Source organism: Schistocerca gregaria, chromosome X (genome assembly GCF_023897955.1).
Source record: "Schistocerca gregaria isolate iqSchGreg1 chromosome X, iqSchGreg1.2, whole genome shotgun sequence".
Taxonomy (NCBI): domain Eukaryota; kingdom Metazoa; phylum Arthropoda; class Insecta; order Orthoptera; family Acrididae; genus Schistocerca; species Schistocerca gregaria.
Window position 1 is genome coordinate 696225968 of NC_064931.1, and position 26626 is coordinate 696252593.

Below are 26626 nucleotides of genomic sequence, written 5' to 3' on the forward strand. Positions count from 1 at the left end.
TTTTGACGATTTCCACCTTTTTTGTTTCTCACAAGTATTCAATTTATTATACCTTACACCATTGACCAATTTTGCTCTTATGGGACTTTTTCGGCACAGAAGGCATCAATGCATTGTATAATTATCCCCATCAATAAATCATGATATAGCCATTAACAGGATAATTGTATGACCCATCGACATCTGTTGCACTTGAAAGTGTGCGTGAACAAATATATGGGGGTTATGCCATCTGTACGATCGACTAGATGCCAGAGGCTACGCCACATATACGAATATCGGTGTTTCAGCATGGGTTGATACTTCGTACTTCAGAACTGTTTGTGCTATTGATCTGTAAATGTAATCATTTCATGTACTTCATATACATTGTTGCAACATTAAATCTTGAGTGAACTGGAAACATCTAAAAGGGTGTATTAATTTTTTTCGGCAATGTATATAAAGAAACTTGTTATTACCAGAATTAATCTTTCATCTAGCAGCAGGATGTACAGTATAACCAAACTACGTGATAGTTTAAAAATATGGCCACAGCTGAACCCTTACTGTGATGAGCAATTTCCTTACCAATTGAGCTATCCAAACATACTCGAGTGTTGAACTAAGAGCTATATTGACTGGTGCGTGCCTTTCTTGTATACCTTGTAACAGTACTTGTAGTACCCATGAAAGATTCATCCTCTAAATATAACACTGGCTGTAGCCAAGCTTTCCTGTGGAATGTCCTTTGTCCTCACAGTGCTATTTCAGTAATATGTGTAGGACACAGCAATACTGGCAGAGTGAAGTTTTTGAATCAGGGTGAGAGATGTTGCTACCTGGCTGACACACAGTTTCATTCTATCAGGTAGTTTCGACCTTGTTATTGTGTTGCTTTTTTGCATCTGACATACAGTGCCTTGAACATTTTTAGGAGCTAGGAACTATTGCTTTGCACACTTGTGGCAGACTGTTTATGTATTCAGCCTTGTTGTGTGGTTTAGAAAGATGCAGATAACTGCATGCATTTCCGTGTGCTCTGGAAATGTGAAGATTCTTTTTTGCGTTTCAGATGCTGTTCACATCAGCTGGGCTAGACTGCCGTCCGCACGTCCGGACGAGCAGTTCCCAGTTGGTGAGAGTTCATGTTGTGGTGCTACGTCGATGAAGCATTGTTGCTGTTGTATCGCACAGAAATGAGTGGGGCCCATATCGGCCGAAAATGCTTTTGTAAGTTTTCTTCTTTCACATATTTAATGTGTAAAGCGCATTTTCCTTATAACTTGTTTTTGATCAGTAAGCTCCTGCATCTTGCAAATCTACCTTGGTGTCTTACATATTGAAACAGTTGTGCACTTCGGTGTAGGTGAATATCTTTTTGAGCACCCAGCACAAAAATATAAATAAGTAAATAAAATTGTATAGGTTACGTCTTCATAGTGTTCAGAGACATCAACGATCTTTGCATAGTAAAATGGTCTAAGCAAGATTCTGTTTGTGGGGAAACAGTAATTTCCAAACATTTGTGCCGTAACAAATTACGTGGATACAGGGTTGAAATCTGAAGAGTTTGTGGTCCAATCCTGAAGAGCGTGTGCTCTGAAATATTCATCTTGTCAAGCTATAACAGTTTTTGGAGGTTAGGTTTGGTAATAGCTTGGTCCTCATTAATTGTCGAGTGGGTGCTTCTGTGTATAAAGTACGCCAACTACAAATAATGTTGTCTTTTACCATACAGTTGTGAGCTTGTACCTATTCCTTCAGTATCACTTCAGCTAACACAGTGGTAAGTTGGGTTGTCATATGTCCAAATGAACAGAAGTAATAGAAAATAAACATTGAGCTACACGAAAAAAAAAATTACAAACTGTGCAAGAAAATGACCCAGATTCTGAGCTAGCAGCACAATCCCACAATGATAGTCATCTAAGTGACAATTAATAATCGAGTAAGTGGTTGCCTGGGAGCTGATACAGCTGCACTTTTAACACTTTGAGTCGATCAGTAATTTGGGATAATATTTGTAGGTAGCAACAGAGTGATATAATGAAAGTTCATTCTATTATAGTTTATTTAAACAGTTACTTAGCTCATATGATGTATGTTTACTTCAACATTGCTTAATTAAACTGTGATTTTGCTCACTCATGTTTACCTTGTTAACATAAAGACATGTATAAAATACGCCACACACCTGATCATTTTACGAAACACACCATGCCTGCTTGAGGGCTAATATGGTAGGCCAGTACCATAACCTGATTTCCTATCAGCCATTTTGATTAAACGTATCTGCAACCCCAACTGAAGAACCCATTGAAGGTGAACCTGTACTCCATTGCCAAAATTTCAGAGGTTATTCAGTGGTATTTTCCGAGAATTTTGACATTAGGCAGCTGTGCTGTCTGGTGCTTCATTACAGAATAATGTAATTTCATATAATTTCTTACCCCAGTTTACTTGTACCTTTATAGCACTGAATACATCTGCACAATAGTACAAATGTTGATGGAATGTGCTGTGTGTATTTTTTGTTTTACAAACTTTTTCGATTCGATGCTGTTCAGCTCCATTTTGGAATGGTTTTTAAATGTAATGTCCACAGCGACATCTCTGGTAGTGCTTCAAAATTGTAAGCAATGCGCTTTTGACCAGTGAATAGATAAACAGTGTGGGAGTTGAATGTTCTGTTTTGTCAGTTGCAGTTTAAAATGAGAGCAAAATATCTGAAGCATCACAAGGCAGTGTTCCTTATAAATCATTCAAACGGACCAAAGCTTACATATGGAGCTGCTGCTTAAATTCTTAGAAGGTCAAAGACATTGTTGGAAATTGGGTCAAATTATGTTTAGAGGCTGGAAATGTGGGTGATTTACCGGAGAGAGGGCTAATATGCCAAGCTATAATTGATAATGGCAGCGAATGGGTTAGCTATTAGGTAATTGTTCAATGAGTAATAACATGTATTTTCATGTGAACATATATTTATAATAGTGTCTTTTATTTCATACAGATAATGGTCTACACTTTTTTTGTGGAACTGACTGTACATGTAACAAACTGGGTCCTTCCTTTTTAAAATAGAAAATACTGGTTGCATGAGATATGTCAGAAAACCTGATCTAGAACAGAGTGTATCACATGCGATTAGTGACAATCATGTTAACAGTAGGCAGGGCACTGCACCAGATCAGATTGTAGTTACATTATTATTTTACAATGAAGTGCCAGGGACCGTGGCTCCATTATATCGAAATACTCAGAAAATATCCCAGAACCAATTCCAAACATTTGTCAGTGGAGTTCGGGTTCACCATGAATTGCTTTTCCTCAACAACACACATTCTCCTCGAGCTTTCATACATTCCTTTTAAAAGGCTTTCCAGAGGATGTATGCTGCACATCATTCCTTTATTTGTCTGATGTGACAACAGACTGATTCCACTGTAATCAGATGGTTTAGTGGCCACTCTCATGAGAAACCTCACTCCAAAACTTATCACAATTATGTTTTATAGTTAACATTCATTAACAAATAGCACAAGGGGAAAGCTACTGTCTTTCTTAATGCTACTAAATATCATAGCAAAGTGTCTTCGCTGTTGGAGGGTAACTTGCAAATTCTTACACTGGGCCCTCTCAGATATGCATTGGGAAAAATCAGACAAATTAGGGTCAAGCCAAATGATATTTTAGTCACCCTCGGTGTGGCCTATTTATATGTAAAAGTTATTGTGGAAGATACATTGAAACAACTGGCAGAGCATTTTCCTGTGAAACTGTAAAATTGTTCTGGTATACTATGACAACCACCTACTTGTATAGCGGTAAATTTTATGAAATAACCAACATAACAGCTATGGGTTCTCCATTGTCTCCTACAGTGAACAATTTCAGTATGGTACATTTTGAGTAATGGGCATTAAATTTGGCTCCACGTTGGCCATTTCCTTTTTATTATTATGTTGAAAACACATTGAGGAAGTTGCCACTTCCCATGCAGAAACAGGACTAGCACCCCGTAGTCCTGCAGCTAGCGGAGGCAGCATCTAGTAGTAGTTGAGGGTGGATGGCCCACATCGGGTTGACCACTAGCGTGGAGTACTCCTCAGTGCAGGCTGCAGATGCTGATGGGTATTGCGTAGCTGGAGTGGATGATATTTATGCCTGTTGGCTCTGGCCCTGTTGTGACAGGACATCATTTTTTATTGCATAAACCATGGAAGTAGAGCACTGCCAGGTCCAGACATGGTGTAATCTGGGTCACCATTGCAATGGTTTGGCCCTCGTACTATGTTCTGTTGACAGTGTTCCAGCCTCATAAGGAGGCTGTGGGGCTAGACGTGTGGTAACCATGTTTATGAAAAAGTGGGTTAAAAGCTGTATCATTCCTCCCCTCTTTAGCAGATCTGGTCCACTGCATCGCAGACTGCTTCTGCTTCAGAAAATCGCTTAACAGTACATGTTACATATTTGTTTTTGATACACTTCTCGCTCCTGTTTCTCATATGTTAACCCAGTACAGTTTACAATTTCCAATGGTTGGTATACTTAGCAACCAATTTATCATTTGCCTAGAGTAACTCACCCAATTGGTACGTCTACTGTACGTTCCGTAGGGTGTGTAGTTTTCCTCTATAGATACCAGCAGCACGGATGTGAGTTAGAGTCGAGATTGTACCCTAAGCTGAAATGCTTATTGTCAGGACTTTGTGGTAGTGATTTTGGCGATATTGTAAGGGGATCTTCAGTGTGATTTATGTTCATTTATCTGCCTTCAAAACAGACGTTGATAATTTATTTTAAGTAAGTTGCACTGAATCCCTGATCCACATCTAGAATTATAAAATATTGCTTATCTTATTATTTTGTTGGTGGTCTCCTCCTCCTCTGTGGTATATAATTTGCTCTTGGATCCTATTTAAAATACAAAGAAACATTAACTCGTTAAAGGATTGTGTTATTCAGGTGGCTTCCAGTCATTCTTTGTATTCCTAGGTTTTCAGCAGTCAGGTTGGTTAGCAGCAATTTGCCTTTCATTTCTATGTTCAATCTTCCTCTTGAGAGCGGTATAGGTGGTGTAGCTGGTATCTCACACGACATAGTTGTTGTCATCCCATTACTTCGAGACTTGCGTTAAAGTAGCATTGAGATTTTGCCGTCTGCCATTCCATTTCTCAAGTGAAATAAAACTGCTGTTTCTTGGGAAATTCTGCAGGTCTTTAATGTGATGGTTTCCCCGTGGCTTATGCATTCAGTGGCGTTGACTTGTGAAGAGTTCTTGTTTCTTTAGGAGGGATTTCTCCTTCCAAGGGCTACAGGCGGCACTAGGTCTCTACCAGTTCGTCCACCCACCAAAGTGGCTGTTGGCACTTGGTGCCGTGGGATTCCCTATCCAGGGAATCATTCAGTCCCTGTGCTCATTAGCTGTCTGTCACAAGTGTTGTCCACTCTCTACCATGTGGAGGTGAGCATTGGGATTTTCCTTTCATCGAGGCTAGAACTGAGACGGCATTTCCTAATCTCTCCAGTACTTTAAGAGAGGTTCCAATCATGTTTGGTGTAACAAAGCTTCTGAACTTTGAAACAACTATATTCACTAATATTTGCGCACACTGAAGTATTATCAATCTGCTTTCAGCAGTATTACAAACATATGTTAACTCCATTTGCAGTAGCTCTTCTGTAAAGACTGTCCATTTACATGACATCCCTACCAAGAGTGTTCATTTACAAATACTCTCCTGCCAAGACTGGGCACAGTCTGGAAGAACACAGATATCATACAAAATCAAAGGTTTTACAACTTTGTCAATAATAATAGCTTGTACACTTTGAAATAATTAAAAAAATAATAATTTACAGAAATTCAAAGAAAAAGTATTGACGTTAATTCAAATATATATAATGTGAATATTTAAATATGAGACAACTAATTTTTTATGAATAGGTATATATAAAAATATTAAGATATTTATATTCAACAGAAGAGACTGATACTCGCTGGCATTGTACACTTCTTATAATGTTATTAACTTGACTGCTTTGAAACATGCTGTAGCATTGTCTCTATACTAATAAGCCCCTTCTGTGCTGCTGTCAAATTGCCCAGAGAATTAAGGAAGTTGGATTCTAAGGTGCCACTCAGAAAGTGTTGTTTTGGGCATGTAGCACATGTAAAGTTTTGTAAGGCCAGTAAAGAATGGATGTGTTATGTTTAGAATCGTAGCCCCTGTTTCCTTTGCTGGGAGATGAAAACATCACAAGTCATACCATTTGTCAATATGCTGCTATCTCTGAGTTCCATCCATTCTGTACCATTGTGTTGCCCCTGCTCTTAACAGTTCACAATAACTACCTCTGGTTGTATACAGAGTATGTCCAGCATGGTGCTAGGATGTTCCATGGGCATCGTTCCTGCTAAGAACAATTCTGCCTCATATGTTCCTGTGGCAGTCTGTATCACCTGCCATCTGGCAGTACACCAAACCTGAATGGTGCGTTATTTCCATGCCAAGGATAGTGTGTTATGACATGCCCTTCCAAAACATACAGACAAATGTCGGAAAAAACCAAACATCTCATGTACATTGCAAAACGAAACGAGTCAGACCATCCACTCACTACCCCAACAAGACAGACAAACAATATTCATAGAAACAATTCACAAAACGAAATACAACTGTTCCCAAATACTGAATAGATCATTCCATTAGTCAGCAATGACACTTGTAATCCACATTCTGCTATACACTATATACTATTGCTGACGTCTTCAGTCACCACTCAGATTAACATCTAAAGCAAAATTCATATACACGAAAAATGTGAGCAAACAAAATCCTTCATCAAGGATGCACTCTTCCTCTCTTTGCCTAAGTCTACCATCTATAGCTAATATACACAAAAATTCCCCAGAAAAGAAAAAAGGGCTGTTCTCATCATTTGATGCATCTCTCTAACATCACGACCCCCATATTACTTTGCAAATTAATATAAGTGAACTATATAAACCAGTGGTCCTCAAAATGCAGGTCACAAGCCTCAAGAATCAAGTATTCAGGCAGCCTGTGGTTCTCAGCTGTGTTTAGTAATAGTATGCATCTCGCAACTAATAGCCGAATCCAAAAAGTCAACTAACATGAAGAGCTTCTTGAGAATGTAGCTTTCCTCCATGGTAACAAACAAAATTACTGGCGGTGCCACTATGTTTCAGTATGTGTTTAATTTTGATTGACATTGTTGATCGCAGTTGTGAGCTTAAGTAGCATGGCCACTGGGGAGTTAGAGGAAGTGAGAAGGGAAATGTTTTTATTGTTTGTCTTGCAGCACTGACAAGGGCAAGCACAACTCATATCTATCACCTGCTATGGTACAAATTTCAAACAGAAGTAACATGGATTCATGAATGTGCATCATAGAGACTGCCACAAATGCAATACATATTTTTAGCAAGGAATATGACATTAAGTTAAGGCTTTTGTATTACAATGCGACAAGCAGAAGAGAAATGACATTCTTAACATTATTGTTATGTTATTACATATTACCACTGTATATAAGACTTGCACCACGCCCCCTTTTTTGGTTATTTATTTCATACTGGTACCATTGTTTTTGTACAGAAGGCCTGAAGATGGCATAATAAAGTGCTGAAACTGGTTGCCTAATGAAATAAGGTTAAAAATCGACGGCTGAAAGGTGTTTAATTTGACATCCCCTATTGAACTGCCGAGTCCTGCAACCATCGCTAAAAAGATGGACGTACAGATTCTTAACATTTAGTTAACATTTCTCATTGTGTAAATTGTTGCATAATGCATTTAAGTATAATTATTGCTATCAATCAATTAACCATCTGGTCACACAGACAACACAAGAACACTTTTTCAGGCAACTGCACAACTGTGTCACTGTGGGTGGCAGCAATCTGAAACAGAATGGTTGACATAGAGTGTTATGAGTGGTGCCGACATTAAACGATCAGCATTTGAAGGTTGGCAACCAATTTGTCATAGCCGTAGTATAGCTAGTCTATTGGGGGCTCACAAAATACTAATTTATGTAGGTTGACAATTAATAATAAGATAATGAAATATGTGGACCAAGGTGTTGCCGCACAATGTCAGTATTGACTCTTTAACAAAGACTTAATGACCACCGACATAAACGATATTCGAAAAATAACCATAGATTTATGATAACTTCCTTTTACGTTACCATCCGCTGTTAATATCTAAAATACCAAAATTAATTCTTTTACCATTGGCATGAAATTCACGCACATTTGTTTTCGTGGTACATGACACGGTATATACACATAGGAAACATAGTAATGCACTACTACTTTTGTGATCTTAACACCTTGCAATTAGTGTGACAGCATCTGGTTCCTTATTTTTTCCCCTTCACCTTGTTTGGAAGTGCCACTCTTACCAATGGCAATGAATCTGGGGTGACCTTAAAAGGACTAATACATCCAACAAGCACAATGATTGTGCATGTCCATAACTTTAATTAGATAGTCACTGATGAGATCATCTCAATAACGTGATAATGGATCTTGGTACCAAGTGAAATCTCTCTACATTTTCCCCTTTGGGGTGTATGGTCTTATCAGCATCACACACTTATCCACACTGTAGTGTGATAGTTTTTTGTTGAATTGTCTTAAATTCTCTTGAAGCGCAAGGGTCTCGGCAACAGCTTTTTGCATTCATTTTCATACCTCTTACATTTTTGTGAAATCTTGCACTGCTCACCATTTTTCCTTACGTGTTTTTTCACTCAAATGCAGACAACATTTTCTGGCCATATAGCACCTTGTACAATGATAGGCATATACTTTCATGGATTTTAGAATAATACATAGCTACCATTAACAGCTACAATCATTGGAAAGGCTACTCACATAGTGGCTTAGCATTCTCTCTCTCATTCGATGTACACACTGTGTTCTTCTGTTAGCTTCAGGATATAATGGGCTTGTTTTTGGTTTGTGAGTTTGCAACAAATGCCATAACTGCTTCATTAATTCCAACATAAAGTTAGTGCCTCGACCTTTGATTACCACTTCTGTAACACCGAACTTTACTAACCAATTATAGTATGGGCTGCCATGTTGTCGTATTGGTTCACGTCAGCAGCTATTGGGAATAGCATGAGAAATAATCAGTAATGATCAGAAAATAGTGGTTTCTCACTTGTGTTAGCTAAAAGGCCCCAAAATCTCCACCTTATTATTTCAAAAGGTTTACTAGCTTGTGGCAACCTCTGTAGTGGCACATGTTAATGGCATAATTCTGTTTGTTGTGCACGTGCCACACAGTTTTCGGCATACCGCTCTACATCATTTCTATGCTTTTTCAACCAGTAGTGTTGGGCTACTGTTCAATCCATGTTTCTGTGCCCTACATAACTGGATAATATATTAGCATGTGCTCATCTTAACACTCCTTTTCACAGCATGACAGGAACCACTGCACGAGGCCCAAACCTTGTCGTCTTTCTCAAGTGTGAATGGCGAACTGTGCTTGTGTTGGAAATCACTTGCAATCTGTGTCAGTGGCTTTCACACACTGTCACTCTGCAGTGCTATGACCTACTGTCCATACTATACCAATTTTCGTACTAAGGCCATCCTCATGCTTCTTACCAGTTTATGAACTGCCTTGAAATAAAACTTGCACATTTTCAGCACAAGATTACTCTTCAGATTTTTTAATCCCAATACATATTTCAACACTGCATGACCAGTTAACACCTTCAATTTTTTACCATGCAAACAGCAGTGGAGGTATGTTACATAGAGTCAAGCTTAACATCTCCTTTTCTGTGCTAGAACAGTTCCTCTCTGCTTTTTTCAACTGCCATGATGCATAAGCGATAGATGTTCATTACCCTGTACATCATGATTGAAAACACAGCTAACTGCATGGTTGTCTATTATCACACATAACATGAATTCATTCCTGTAATCCAGAAAGACGGGTATTGGACTGAAACCTCCTGGCAGATTAAAACTGTGTGCTGGACCGAGACTCATATCAGCGCACACTCCGCTGCAGAGTGAAAATCTCATTCTGGAGTATTGGACTAGTTCTCAGCAATTTCTTCAGTTTTTAAAATGCACTTTTGCACTCTCAGTTTCCAATGGAACCTGTGCTTTTCTTTAATAAGTGTGTGACAGGTCATGCTGTATCTGCAGATCCTGTGAAATTTCCTATAGGAATTTGCTAACCCCAAAAAGACTGTAATTAGTTGCCTGTATGAGGTGTAGGAAAACACTGTACATCATTTATCAATCTTGCATCTATCCTTATTCCATCTCGGCTAATTGTATATCACAATCAATTCACTTCTTATAATACAGAACGACACTTCTCCGTGCGAGCATGTGTGCTGAGCTTGATGTCTCAAAAACTTCCCTCTACTGTTTACATGCTCTTTCATATCCATAATGAGATTTTCACTCTGCAGTGGAGTGTGCACTGATATGAAACTTCGTGGCAGATTAAAACTGTGTGCCCGACCGAGACTCGAACTCGGGACCTTTGCCTTTTGCGGGCAAGTGCTCTACCATCTGAGCTACCGAAGCATGACTCATGCCCGGTACTCACAGCTTTACTTCTGCCAGTATCTCGTCTCCTACCTTCCAAACTTTACAGAAGCTCTTCTGCGAACCTTGCAGAACTGGAAGGTAGGAGACGAGATACTGGCAGAAGTAAAGCTGTGAGTACCGGGCGTGAGTCATGCTTCGGTAGCTCAGATGGTAGAGCACTTGCCCGCGAAAGGCAAAGGTCCCGAGTTTGAGTTTCGGTCGGGCACACAGTTTTAATCTGCCAGGAAGTTTCTTTCATATCCCTCGCAAACACTATAATGTTGTCTAGATACACCATACACTCTTTTGTCTTTAGTCCCCTGAACACCCCATCCAGAAAATTCTGAAACATTATTGGTGCATTTTTGACCTACATGTGCATCATGCTCTGTAAGCCACCTAATGATGTATGATGGATACCACTAACTGATCTGCTCTTCCCTGTTCCTCTTGCAAATGGCGCAGGGGGAGGAGGATTGTTGGTTAGCCTCTGTATTAGCTCTGGTTTCTTGAATTTTCTCTTTGTAGTCATTTAATGAAATCTGTGTGGGAGGAAGAACTCTTCCTGGAATGAGCTGACTCAAAGTTTCAACAGTTATCTTCTCGGTGATGCACAAGACCTCACTTTTTAAGGTCTGCCACGGGAGTCGTCTCTGAAACACTCTCGTGCCAACTAAATGAAACTGTAATGAAATGCACTGCTCTTTGTCGGATCTTCTTATTCATCTTCTTGTCCTCCTCCTCCTCTCTCTCTCTCTCTCTCTCTCTCTCTCTCTCTCACACACACACACACACACACACACACACACACACACACCAGTCCTACGTGGTACTGATCCCAGATTGATAAAAACTATTCAAGAAATGGTCAGACAAGTGCCTTCATAGCCACTTCGTTTGTGGATGACTTACATTTCCTTAAGATTCTTTTTAAAATGAAATGGGATTCAATGATACTGGTAATGACCCCAAAAGGATCAAGAAAACAGTTTTGGATTTGCCCTTTGTAGTATTTGCAGTAGATGATTGCTGCTTTTTAGATCCACAGTGAAAAAACTTACATTGTCCAAAGCTGTCAAGGATTTCTGGTATTTTTCAGTATCATATGACTCTTGATATTTCTGTAGTCACAGAAGAGTTAGTACTTCTTCGTTTCATCTGAGCTAAGGCACAACCTACAGGCTGGTAGTTTCCTTAATGATACTGTCATGTAAGTATTGGTTAATGAATTCCTCCATTACCAAATGTATTTGATAAGGCACTATGTGTGGGTTATGGCGGATATGTGATTGATTCCCAGTTGGGATCCTCTGCTGTATCAATAAGGTTGCCAATAACGCCACATGAGGATGAAATAGGTCCTAAAATTCTAACATTAACATCTCCATAGCTATTCTTTCTGCAAATGCTTCACCGTCCATGTAATGCAGTTTTACTGGCAGCTTGCTCATGGCTAGGGTCTGACCTAGTCCTTTCTAGATCATCTTTGTCTAGAACATCAAAATTGACTGCCAACAATCCTTAATCCTTTAGACAAACTTACGTATTCGGTCCTGAAATTATCAGTACTGATGAGAATTACTCGTTCACTATCTATTTCCTATAATCTTACAATCCTCCTGTACACAAAACACCACGCTCTGTTTAGCTCATCTTTTTCTGTTAGTCGTTTACAGGTAGATCTGCCGCCTCGGTCACCCACAGCAATTTCCCTATACCTTGCAGTAATTTGTCACACTAACTGATTCTTACTGATCTTGCACACTGTTTAACTGATTCATCAGAGATGAACCTTGCAGCAATACGTCACTGGCAACAGCTTCTCCCATGTGGAACTATGGAGCTGTTTCTCCCCGAGTTCTACCATGTTTTTCCCAAGTTTAATTTTAGCATGATGCTTAAGATGGGAAATATAGCCCTAGGATCATGCAGTACTGTTCAGCAATATAGGAAAAATTTTCCATATTTTCCTGGAATTGTTCTGTTCATACCTGAACAGTTAATTTCATGGAACCTAGCGACTATAAATGATTACACTCAAATCCACTTAGCATACAGGGCGAGTCCCACTACCGTTTAGAAACACCCGAAGCAATGTAAATGCTGCTGTGACAAGTAATTTAATATAATACACATGGGTCCACAGATGTATGAAAATATCTCAAATGTGGGTGACAAATGTTGAACATGTGACGTCACCAGATGACGTACCTCGCCGAACGTGCAGGGGTTGGTCTTTCTGATGCTACACTCGCCGGTAGACAGCAGTGCTACAAATTGCTGCATAACGGTGGATATTTCGAACACCTTTTGTAAATGTGATCTGTTGTAAACGTACAAGCTGCAAACGCTGTGCTTAATTTGTGTTTCTTTCCTTTTGTTTAAAGGTCTTTTACTGACAATGACAAAATTTGGTAGCTTATACTCATTTACTCGCGATGCAACAGGTAGATCTTTGTTGTATGTACTTTCGAAATAAACCAGCAGTGGCCGCGAGACCCCTAAATAAAATGATGAATATTACCACAGATTGAAAACATAATTGTCTCATGCGATGAAAAACATACTGCTTGCCCTGAGCCCCACGTGCTAAAGTTGGGCACATAGGTCCGGAGTCACGCCGACGTGAATACTTGACTTGACTTGGGTTGGGATGATATGGTTCGATAAAGTGATACGCTCAATAGTTGCACGTGCTGATACGCACGTCATGTGGCGACGTCACAGGTTCAACATTTGACATCCGCTTTTTGGTTATTTCCCGACATATGTGGCCCCCATATTTCTTATATTAAATTACTTGTCTCACTGTCATCTACGTCGCTTCGGAGGTTTTTAAACGTTAATGAGAATCACCCTGTACATCACAGAGAGGTCAACTGCCTTGTTCCCATGACAGAGATACTTGAGCACCTGCATCTAACAAAGACTTTTAGTCTCCATACAGTCCACCGCTCCAGTTAAGCAACATTTCACCTCTGCATACGTTTCTGCAGCATTAAACTTACTGGGAGCGCCACACAGTGGCCCTGGGATTACCATTGACTTTAATGGATGATTATTCGTATTCTGCCCTTTGCTATACTACTGGCCGTTAAAATTGCTACACCAAGAAGAAATGCAGATGATAAACGGGTATTCATGGGGCAAATATATTATACTAGAACTGGCATGTTATTACATTTTCACGCAATTTGGGTGCATAGATCCTGAGAAATCAGTACCCAGAATAACCACCTCAGGCCGTAATAACGGCTTTAATACGCCTGGGCATTGAGACAACAGAGCTTGGATGGCATGTACAGATACAGCTGCCCATGCAGCTTCAACGCGATACCACAGTTCATCAAGAGTAGTGATGTCGTATTGTGACGAGCCAGTTGCTGGGCCACCATTGACCAGACGTTTTCAATTGGTGAGAGATCTGGCGAATGTGCTGGCCAGGGCAGCAGTCGAACATTTTCTGTATCCAGAAAGGTCCGTACAGGACCTGCAACATGCGGTCGTGCATTATCTCGCTGAAATGAAGGGCTTCGCAGGGATCGAATAAAGGGTAGAGCCACGGGTCGTAACACATCTGAAATGTAACGTCCACTGTTCAAAGTGCCGTCAATGCGAACAAGAGGTGACGGAGACGTGTAACCAATGGCACCATATACCATCACGCCGGGTGGTACGCCAGTAAGGCGATGACGAATACACGCTTCCAATGTGCGTTCACTGCTATGTCGCCAAACGAGGATGTGACCATCATGATGCTGTAAACAGAACCTGTATTCATCCGAAAAAAATTACGTTTCGCCATTCGTGCACCCAGGTTCGTCGATGAGTACACCACCGCAGGCGCTCCTGTCTGTAATGGAGCGGCAAACGTAACCGCAGCCATGGTCTCCGAGCTGATAGTCCATGCTGCTGCAGACGACGTCGAACTGTTCGTGCCAGAAGGTGTGATCGTGCGGTTCTAGGCGCTTCAGTCTGGAACCGCGTGACCGCTACGGTCGCAGGTTCGAATCCTGCCTGGGACATGGATGTGTGTGATGTCCTTTGGTTTAAGTAGTTCTAAGTTCTAGTGTACTGATGACCTCAGATGTTAAGTCCCATAGTGCTCATAGCCATTTGAACCATTTTGAACTGTTCGTGCAGATGGTTGTTGTCTTGCAAACGTCCCCATCTGTTGACTCAGGGATCGAGACGTGGCTGCACGATCCGTTACAGCCATGCGGATAAGATGCCTGTCATCTCGACTGCTAGTCATACGAGGCCTTTGGGATCCAGTACGGCGTTCCGTATTACCCTCCTGAACCCACCGATTCCATATTCTGCTAACAGTCATTGGATCTCGACCAACGCGAGCAGCAATATCGCGATACGATAAATCGCAATCGCGATGGGTTATAATCCGACCTTCATCAAAATCGGAAACGTGATGGTACGCATTTCTCCTCCTTAGACGAGGCATCACAACAACGTTTCACCAGGCAACGCCGGTCAAATGCTGTTTGTGTATGAGAAATCGGTTGGAAACTTTCCTCATGTCAGCACGTTGTAGGTGTTGCCACCGGCGCCAACCTTGTGTGAATGCCCTGAAAAGCTAATCATTTGCATATCACAGCATCTTCTTCCTGTCGGTATAATTTCGCGTCTGTAGCACGTCATCTTCACGGTGTATTAATTTTAATGGCCAGTTGTGTATATAGACGCGAAGAAAAAAGATGCCCAATGTTAATAACGTTTTTTATTTAAAAAGCTTTGAGAGTTGTTACATAAAATTATGAAGCATTACTTTTTAGAACGCCCTTATTGGTAACAGGAGCGATAAAAATCACTGAAAGAAAAAAAAAAGCAACAAATTGTGAAACATATGAAATCCTGCTGCAAAATGCAAGTAAGACGAGATTATGGTTATCAAGAAGATTATCATTCTATGTTTGACCTCTACAGCTCGATAGATGCCTCCTCGTGACCTCCGCACGTGACGGTCTTCATTTAGGAAAAATATTTGTGTCCTGCTTAAAAGAGCTCGATGGCCGCTTTGGAGCATTGTAGAAGGTGTAGGACTGGTAAAACACACGACGTTGCAGCGAACTGGTGTGAAGTGACAATCGATTATACTAAATCAGCGCCACGAGATAGCTCGATGTGGAGATTTTTTACAAAAACGAACGCAGCAATTGTGTTTGAATTTGCGCATTGCCCGATTTGATGGTGAATCAACACCAACTGTCCAGGATGTCTGCAAGGAATGTCTACCACTCGCGGTCGTGTAACATGGCGTAAGAACAGGGGTCAGGAAAGGATCCTAACCGACAGGGAGCGGAAAAACCTTCAGGAATTGCTTCTGTCAGTGAAAGCAGTCCATCCCAATTTGAATCGCAAGTGCCTGTGGCAACTGCTAGGTATAAATTCATTTGGCTCAAAACAGCAACATCAATTCTGTAAACAGTGGGCCACAAAACTAAGTGAGTAACAAGACAATGTCAGTTCAAGTGTTCCTGTTGTTGAAGTTACAGTGATGTAATGCTTGGCAATGCTGTCACTCGCAGTGCTTCAGATCCACGTACTCAGGCCATACCCTCTTTCTTCCATTTGGTTGTAACTGTGTTGTGCCTTTTTCAATTTCTTCAATGCAAAGGCATTCGTCCTATATGTGGAGAACATTTTGAGTGTTGTTCTAGACTTTGTTCGCTGCAGGTGGCCTGGTAGCGATAGTGGAATCAGCCACCCAGTGGTACACCACTACTTTGCATATTGTCGAGCCATCTCAGTGCAGGTGGGTGTCCTCATCCTTCGTACAGAAAGCAGCGAAACTCGTATAATGGTTCCTCAGCCCCTCCAGTAGGAATTACTCAAGCAGTTACACCACTGTCATTGAGGTGCCACACGAACCAACCAGTTAGCCAGTGTGACAACACCATACTGATGCAATATGAAGGGGCGACCACTGTCAGAACGACAGGTTTGGTGGAGTTGAAGTGTATGAAACAGCATTCACTTAACGGTGCATCCTTTAAGTGCTGAAAAGCTATCTGGCGATCACTGGACCAAACAAAAGGAACGCCCTTGCAGAGCAGACGATTCAAAGGACCTGCGATCTGAGGGTATTGGTTGATTCCTAGGTATTTTGTTGAATTTATGGCCTTTAGATCTGACTCAGATACATTCCGACAGGTATCAGGACATAACAAAATACTTCTGTGTGTCGTAGCAAGCCTAGATTTACTTCAGTAGGAGGCCGAGCTGTTAATAAAACACACACAGAATGTTTCCGTGTCCACTCTAATGACAATATGTATGTATTAATGTCGCAGAGAACCTGAATAGTCCTGAAGGACAGTCACGTGTCAATGCACATTTTTGAACACAGTTCTGACTACTACAGTACTAGCGCTTCCCACAGAGTGGCACTCCACCCTGCGGCACTGTGTGATACCTCTGGAGGGCGTGGCTGCGTGATACCGTCGTGAGGTACCAACCGTAACCAGGGACCTCACACTTCTGACGACACCACAAATACTATGGAGAAAACAGCTACGAACAAAGATCTGAAAGCATACCTTGCGCCGTTTCCTACTATAGAGACGACAAAAGGAAAAAAAATACACAGGAACATAGGTAAACACGTCCTCTACAGTAAAAATGTATGAGAATACCACGAGTGACAAATCTATCACACCAGTGAAGTTACAGTCGGAAGGAATAACTTACGGTAACAGTGCATAAGCTGCACACTCTATACTTATAGAGCAGACTCAACACATAATCAACCAACGATTGAGAGTCGTTTGCCGGCTGCTGTGGCGAGCGGTTCTAGGCGCTTCAGTCCGGAACTGCGCTGCTGCTACGGTCGCAGGTTCGAATCCTGCCTCGGGCATGGATGTGTGTGTGATGTCCTTAGGTTAGTTAGGTTTAAGTAGTCTAGGGGACTGATGGCCTCAGATGTTAAGTCACATAGTGCTTAGAGCCATTTGAACTTTTTTTTGCGAGTCGTTTACGAGAGATAGAGGAAGTGACATGTGGCAGGCAAGTGCCTTACGCATTTCCCATCGGCTTACTTTCCATCCCTATGACATCTCTCTCCGTCAAGAACTGCATGGAAACGATTATGCGAATCGTATTAGCTTCTGTACATTGGCGTTAAGACAGGATACTGCATATGTATCTTGTTTAGTGATGAAGCCACATTTACCAACAATTGTCAGGTAAACCGCTGAAACATATACTATTAGTCTGTTGACGGTCCCCGTGTTACATCATCGTCCACGGAGTGTAAACGTATGGCGTGGGATAGTGAACATCCAGCTGATAGGCCCGTTTTCATAGACGGAACACTGAACATGAAAAAGTATCGCAACCTCCTAACAGACCATCTTCCACGGATGCTAGAAGACGTTCCTCTGCACACTGGGAGGATCCTGTGGTACCAACATGATAGTTGTCGAGCCCATAGTTCACGAAGTAGTACAGCATGTCTACACGAGTTGTTTCCGAATCGTTGGATTGGACGCAGGGGATCTGTACCTTAGCCAGCCTAATTTCCGGACGTTTTCTGTGGGGAACGCTGAAAGACGCTGTGTACAAGAATATACCAACTACACCCGAGGACATGCAAAGACGTATTACTGCTGCCTGCTCGGACATCTCTGCTGAAATGCTAGCACGTGTGCAGCAGTCGTTCCACGCCAGAGTGGAACCGCGTATTGCCGCTGCCCGTGGTCATTTTGAACACAACCTGCAATGGTCACTTGTCTCGTTACTGGTCAGAATCCACATAACTAGTATATGCAGTTGCGTTGTTCGTTAGTGTGTGCTACCACAAGCATTGTGCAAGTGTTGCTGTGTAAACTTTACAAAATACGATTTCTCGTAAACAACTCGCACTAGAAAACACAACCACTGACTTTCTAATTTACCCTGCTCTTAATTTGTTAGTGTCAGTAGGCGTTGTTTCACTTAAAAAGTGTGTGTGTGCATAAAAAATACTTTAATTATTATTACAATCTGTTGATTGGCTAACAAAATGAGCCCCTGATTACCAATCCATTCTTTGAAATACGACAGATCAATAGCACTTACCATTTCCGCAATATTTGCGGTGCAAGTTTTAGGTGATTCACCTTGTACACATATATATTTAAGCTCTACTAATACTAGATTGTGCCGGCCGCGGTGGTCTCGCGGTTCTAGGCGCTCAGTCCGGAGCCGCGCGACTGCTACGGTCGCAGGTTCGAATCCTGCCTCGGGCATGGATGTGTGTGGTGTCCTTAGGTTAGTTAGGTTTACGTAGTTCTAAGTTCTAGGGGACTGATGACCTAAGATGTTAAGTCCCATAGTGCTGAGAGCCATTTGAAATACTAGATTGCGTCCGAATAGGTTTCGAAAGACCCTAACGGTACTGACTGACCGCCGTGTCATCCTCAGACGGATACTGAGGGGCTTATGGTGAGCACACCACTCTCCCGGAGCCGCTACTTCTCAGTCGAGTAGCTTCTCAATTTGTCTCGCGAGGGCTGAGTGAAGCCCGCTAGCCAACAGCGCTCGCAGACCAGACGGTCACCCATCTAAGTGTTAGCCAAGCCCGACAGCAGGAACCGGTGTTACCTCTGCGGCAAGGTCCTTGGCATAGACTTTAACTCTAAACTCAATAAATTAGAAGACGAAAGAGTTATGCACAACAAGAATACAGGCATGAAAAGGTGAATGTAAGCTCTGCCTCTAGTCTCGATAACGGCCATAGTTCGGCTAGGGAAAGCGTTCACAAGTTTCTACAGGTACACCATATGCAACCGAAGCCACTCATTGATGATTGGATCTTTTTTCTGTGGAATTAACCTCGAGAGATTTAGCGAGCCAGTCGAGGTGCGATAGATTTCCCGAGTGTTACTCAAATTAGGAACGTTTGCGTGGAATACCAAAATGTCCACGTGAAGATTTAGAAGGAAGGGCAACGTTTCGTCACCGAGCATGCTGAAATAAACTTCTTGGCTCCTGTTCACTGCAACCTGAACGATTGGACCCATGTAAAGGTGCGAAACCCACCCGTAAAGCATTACAGAATCACCTGTGACCTACACATTCCAAAGACTGGTGTTAAAAGCCTTACTGCGCCGAATATCGCAGCACTCGAAAAGAGGCAAAACTGGCGACTCCTCGGACCTCCCGTAAGCTTTCTGCGTTGTTTGGCCCACTAAACACGTGCCGCTGTGAGCAGTGGCTCGTAGTGTGCTACCACACTTCAAATGTCCATTGCACACAATTCCCCTGGCAATCTTTGCACGGAAGGTGGTCGAGATGACTTGGTTCGACTAACAGTAGTAATTTCTCTCGGATTGAAACCGATTGTCTTTGACAAGGCGTGACATCTGTCTCCAGTCCTTGTCAGGATCTTTCAGTTCTCACGCCATTTTGCACAGCTACTGGTGGTACACAATTCGTCGTACCGACACCGGACAGTACGACAAGCCGGGCAACGTCACTAATGTTTTGGTTGCGGGTGTGACCGAACACAAGAACTCCTTCCTGCCTATCTGTAACGTCGAGTCATTTTTCTGCACCGGCTACATACAACCGACTGGCACATACACACCACTTCACTGCCGTGACTCGGCGTCTGTGGTGGAGGGTCACAAGACCTCCTGGTACCAGTTCTACTCCTAGCAACCAGTGCGCTCTGCTATAATGTCTTGTGGCGGGAGTTCAGTAATGGTAGTAGTATATCAGTGTGGGTTCTGCGCCACATAACGATCTTATCTCGAAGTCACACCTACGCTTCCGGTCGGGCATTTGCGTGAGGTACTTTCCAAGTCAGGATGTTCAAAATGGCTCTGAGCACTATGGGATTCAACAGCTGTGGTCATCAGTCCCCTACAACTTAGAACTACTTAAACCTAACTAACCTAAGGACATCACACACATCCATGCCCGCGGCAGGATTCGAACCTGCGACCGTAGCAGTCGCACGGTTCCGGACTGCACGCCTAGAACCGCGAGACCACCGCGGCCGGCAAGTCAGGATGTAACCAGATGCGTTGCCTTCACATCTTGGGCAATTGCGTGACAAATATGGCGGCAAAATCGATGTTACTCGTCCTCTGTGTGGCTTCTAGCCCAGATAAGCATCTAAGACAAGGTCTCTCTCCTCTCCTTCTCTCTTTAGGGTAGCAAGAAGGCTTAAGTCAAATCTCCCCTCCCATTTCAAGATTCTCGGGTCCACAGCTCCCTACCTCAACACCTGATGCTCCTTTTGCACTCGATATCTGTCTCGGAATGTGGGGTAAATAAATATGAGTTTCGTAAAAATGAATAAGAGTAGTTATCCCTTTATTAACTGTTGATTTAACACATTTCAATCAACATTTGGTGTTATTACATCTTAGTCTTCAACGAAATCAATGGAAAGGGTGAGCTTGCTTCGTCGTCGTCATCATCATCATCATCAGTTCTTTAAATCGCCGCAGATGAGTTGAAATAGCTAACACTTGGTTCAAGAATCATAAAAGAAGACTGTATACATGGAAGAATCCTGGAGATACTAAAAGGTATCAGATAGATTATATAATGGTAAGACAGAGATTTAGGAATCAGGTCTTAAATTGTAGGACATTTCCAGGGGCAGATGTGGACTCTGACCACAATCTATTCGTTATGACCTGTAGATTAAAACTGAAGAAACTGAAAAAAACGTGGGAATTTAAGGACATGGGATCTGGATAAGCTGAAAGAACCAGAGGTTGTACAGAGTTTCAAGGAGAGCATAAGGGAACAATTGACAGGAATGGGGGAAAGAAACACAGTAGAAGAAGAATGGGTAGCTCTGAGGGATGAAGTAGTGAAGGCAGCAGAGGATAAAGTAGGTAAAAAGACGAGGGCTGCTAGAAATCCTTGGGTAACAGAAAAAATATTGAATTTAATTGATGAAAGGAGAAAATATAAAAATACAGTAAATGAAGCAGGCAAAAAGGAATACAAACGTCTCAAAAATGAGATCGACAGGAAGTGCAAAATGGCTAAGCAGGGATGTCTAGAGGACAAATGTAAGGATGTAGAAGCTTATCTCACTAGGGGTAAGATAGATACTGCCTACAGGAAAATTAAAGAGACCTTTGGAGAGAAGAGAACCACGTGTATGAATATCAAGAGCTCAGATGGCAACCCAGTGATAAGCAAATAAGGGAAGGCAGAAAGGTGGAAGGAGTATATAGAAGGTTTATACAAGGGAGATGTACTTGAGGACAATATTATGGAAATGGAAGAGGATGTAGATGAAGACGAAGTGGGAGATAAGATACTGCGTGAATAGTTTGACAGAGCACTGAAAGACCTGAGTCGAAACAAGGCCCCCTGAGTAGACAACATTCCATTAGAACTACTGATAGCCTTGGGAGAGCCAGTCATGACAAAACTCTACCAGCTGGCGTGCAAGATGTATGAGACAGGCGAAATACTCTCAGACTTCAAGAAGAATATAATAATTCCAATCTCAAAGAAAGCAGGTGTTGACAGATGTGAAAATTATCGAACTGTCAGTTTAATAAGTCACAGCTGGAAAATAATAACGCGAATTCTTTACAGACGAATGTAAAAACTGGTAGATGCGGACCTCGGGGAGGATCAGTTTGGATTCCGTAGAAATGTTGGAACACGTGAGGCAATACTGACCTTACGACTTACTTTAGAAGAAAGATTAAGAAAAGGCAAACCTACGTTTCTAGCATTTGTAGACTTAGAGAAAGCTTTTGACAATGTTGACTGGAATACTCTCTTTCAAATTCTGAAGGTGGGAGGGTAAAATACAGGGAGCGAAAGGCTATTTACAATTTGTACAGAAACCAGATGGCAGTCATAAGAGTCGAGGGGCATGAAAGGGAAGCAGTGGTTGGGAAAGGAGTGAGACAGGGTTGTAGCCTCTCCCCGATGTTATTCAATCTGTATATTGAGCAAGCAGTAAAGGAAACAAAAGAAAAATTCGGAGTAGGTATTAAAATTCATGGAGAAGAAGTAAAAACTTTGAGGTTCGCCGATGACATTGTAATTCTGTCAGAGACGGCAAAGGACTTGGAAGAGCAGTTGACCGTTCAAAATTTGGAGTAGGTATTAAAATTCATGGAGAAGAAGTAAAAACTTTGAGGTTCGCCGATGACATTGTAATTCTGTCAGAGACGGCAAAGGACTTGGAAGAGCAGTTGACCGTTCAACTGCTCTTCCAAGTCCTTTGCCGTCTCTGACAGAATTACAATGTCATCGGCGAACCTCAAAGTTTTTACTTCTTCTCCATGAATTTTAATACCTACTCCGAATTTTTCTTTTGTTTCCTTTACTGCTTGCTCAATATACAGATTGAATAACATCGGGGAGAGGCTACAACCCTGTCTCACTCCTTTCCCAACCACTGCTTCCCTTTCATGCCCCTCGACTCTTATGACTGCCATCTGGTTTCTGTACAAATTGTAAATAGCCTTTCGCTCCCTGTATTTTACCCTCCCACCTTTAGAATTTGAAAGAGAGTATTCCAGTCAACATTGTCAAAAGCTTTCTCTAAGTCTACAAATGCTAGAAACGTAGGTTTGCCTTTTCTTAATCTTTCTTCTAAAGTAAGTCGTAAGGTCAGTATTGCCTCACGTGTTCCAACATTTCTACGGAATCCAAATGTACAGTGTCTTGAAAGGAGGATATAAGATGAACATCAACAAAAGCAAAACGAGGATAATGGAATGTAGTCAAATTAAATCGGCTGATGCTGAGGGAATTAGATTAGGAAATGAGAGATTTAAAGTAGTGAAGGAGTTTTGCTATTTAGGAAGTAAAATAACTGATGATGGTCGATGTGGAGAGGATATAAAATGTAGACTGGCAATGCCAAGGAAAACATTTCTGAAGAAGCGAAATTTGTTAACATCGAATACAGATTTATGTATCAGGAAGTCGTTTCTGAAAGTATTTGTTTGGAGTGTAGCCATGTATGGAAGTGAAACATGGACGATAACTAGTTTGGACAAGAAGAGAATAGAAGCTTTCGAAATGTGGTGCTACAGAAGAATGCTGAAGATAAGGTGGATAGATCACGTAACTAATGAGGAGGTATTGAATAGGATTGGGGAGAAGAAAAGTTTGTGGCACAACTTGACTAGAAGAAGGGATCGGTTGGTAGGACATGTTTTGAGGCATCAAGGGATCACAAATTTAGCATTGGAGGGCAGCGTGGAGGGTAAAAATCGTAGAGGGAGACCAAGAGATGAATACACTAAGCAGATTCAGAAGGATGCAGGTTGCAGTAGGTACTGGGAGATGAAGAAGCTTGCACAGGATAGAGTAGCATAGAGAGCTGCATCAAACCAGTCTCAGGACTGAAGACAACAACAACGAGTTGAAATTGCGATTCGCATTTCTTTCCTCACATTTATTCGCGATCTGTATTTCGTGTTGATGACTGCCAGCACCAAAAAAATTTTGATACCTTTCGAAACAATCTACTCCAGTGAGAGTAGATTGTTTCGAAACGTATCAAAACTCGTAGGGCCTTGTTACCTATTTACGGATATTCCTCCTTCACCAGGCACCAAAGCTCAGGCAGTGACTTAATAAACTGTGGAGTGTGAAGAAATATCAATAAGTTGCTCTTGTTCTTCAGTGGTAAATGTAGATGGAAATTCTTTACAAAGCATCTGTGATCCGGCTGTGTTGATGTATTTATTCTGGAAAGTACTTCAGAAAGTATTTACTCAGTTCAGTCAAATGATTCACAAACACAGATTTCAGTTCTTCACTCATCTAAAAGGCGATGTTTTCTAAAGTCGTGGGATGAGCAGCGAAACGGAAATATATACCTTTATCATCCAACTTCTTCTTCCACAATATTGTCTGACAGTTGCAGAATGTTAGTCTCATGACCATTACCATGAAGGGATACATTCAGTGAATCTAGTTTTTTCAAAGGAGTCACAAAGGTATGCCACATTCAAAACAATGTCTGTCTTAGAACTCCTCGGAAGTAAAATGTTTCTCTTGGACAAAGAAATGGTTAAGTTCATTTCTGTGTTGCAGTAAGTGATGAAAGTGGATTTTTCCATGGGACAGTCAAAGAGAGAGTGGTATGTGTAAACTGTGGGGAACTGAATGGGAAACTCGGTGAAGCCCTCCCATGGGATTGTAGGCTGTGCGGGAAAGATAAGATAATTGCTGAGCAGGAAGCAAATATTTGTCTCGTTCAGGCTGAATTAGCAACGCGAAAGTTTAGGTAGATAGGTTGAAAGAGGAAAAAGATGGTGGAAACTGGGCAAAGGTAACAAGCAATGGATGGAAGGGAAACAGCTCTTCTGTATAATCTACATATGAGCTAACAGTGTCGAATAAATTTATTTATCTGAAGTAGGATGGGAAGAGCCTCATCCAGCTGAAGGTCATAGTAGATAGGATGCAGTAGACTTCTGGCAAAGAAACTCAGTGTAGGTCGGTAACAAAAGAGAATAGGAAGAAAACTCTTACGAAGGATGTAGACCAGATGGTACAGGACAAATTAGGAACATGGTACCAGGTCACAAGTATTGTAAAGCCAAGTGCCAGTCTTAGTCAGATGATAGCGGACGTAGGAAATTCGTACAACATTTTGGCAGACAGGACCAGGTTCTTGTAGTAGGTGGAGCCGGGATAAGGACAGTAATTACATTTGGGGTCACCTGGATGAAACAGGAGTAGCAGCTACACACACAAATGTGCGCTTTGTGGAGGTCCTGCATTTCTTAAATGCACTGAAGCGCTAAAGACACTGGTATAGGCGTGCGTATTCAAATACAGAGATATGTATACAGGCAGAATACGGCGAAACATTTAACGAATCATCGATACGGGCTTTCGGAGCCAAAGGCCCACTCGTGTATCCTTGATGACGGCAAGACACAAAGCCTTACGGCTGGTTTGGGCCCGTCAACAATGACATTTTACTGTTGATGACTGGAAACATGTTGCCTGGTCAGACGAGTTCGCCGGCCGCGGTGGTCGAGCGGTTCTAGGCGCTCAGTCAGGAACCGCGCGACTGCTACGGTCGCAGGTTCGAATCCTGCCTCGGGCATGGATGTGTGTGATGTCCTCAGGTTAGTTAGGTTTAAGTAGTTCTAAGTTCTAGGGGACTGATGACCACATATGTTAAGTCCCATAGTGCTCAGAGCCATTTTATCCATTTTTGAAGACGAGTCCAGTTTGAGATTGTATCGAGCAGATGGACGTGTACGGATATGGAGAAAACCTCATGAATCCATGGACCATTCTAATTTTACGAGCATTAAATAATAAAACAGCGCCAGTTGGTATTTTCTGCGACCTATCTAAGATATTTGACTGTGTGAATCACAATATTCTCCTAGATAAATGGAAGTTTCATGAGATCGATGGTAGAACCAACCATGGACAGTGTCATATCTAACCAAAAGGATGCAGAAAGTTGTACTTAGCAATTCAACCAGTATAGACTTGGGACATTATTCTGTCTTCTTATTCTGTCCTCGGCCAGCGCACTTCCTCTTCCCAGAAGTGGTGCTTTAACATGCATGTCTATCTGGGTCAGCTGAATAAGCCAAGTCTACCTTTCAAATATTGGCCACTGAAGTTAAAATGCTCCCAAACATGAGACGTTTTGTATACTCCCATACTATAAGCGTGTTCCTTGTAATTTCTTTTGCAAGCCAGAAGAGACTGTGCAAAGCAATTCATCACCCTAATCAGTATTGTGTACAATAATACATGCCTCTTTGTCGAAAATATCATGTGGAAGAAGGATAGAGCTGGACCCTCCATTTACTGGCTCAAAAACATTCAGGTGCATCTACATCTGCGTCTGCATGGCTACCCTGCAAATCACACTTGAGTGCCTGACAGCGAGGGTTCATCGAACCACCTTCACAATAATTCTCTGTTACTCCACTCTCGAGCAGCGTGCGGGGAAAACGAATACCTGCATCTTTCCGTGTGAGCTCTGATTTCCCTTATTTTATTATGATGATCTTTCCTCCCTATGTATATCACGTCAACAAAATATTTTCGCATTTGGAGGAAAAA

General features: G+C 41.8%; 1 protein-coding gene across 4 annotated transcripts in view; it reads left to right on the plus strand.

Annotated features, from left to right (window-relative positions):
• The window catches only part of LOC126299248 (serine-rich adhesin for platelets-like), a 423889-nt gene that overhangs the window by 79384 nt on the left and 317879 nt on the right, over positions 1 to 26626 (plus strand). For all 4 annotated transcript variants that reach the window (XM_049991040.1, XM_049991044.1, XM_049991043.1 and 1 more), the window contains exon 2: positions 1055 to 1212. The gene's annotated coding sequence lies outside the window, so the exon portion shown is untranslated. The remainder of the gene's footprint in view (positions 1 to 1054; positions 1213 to 26626) is intronic.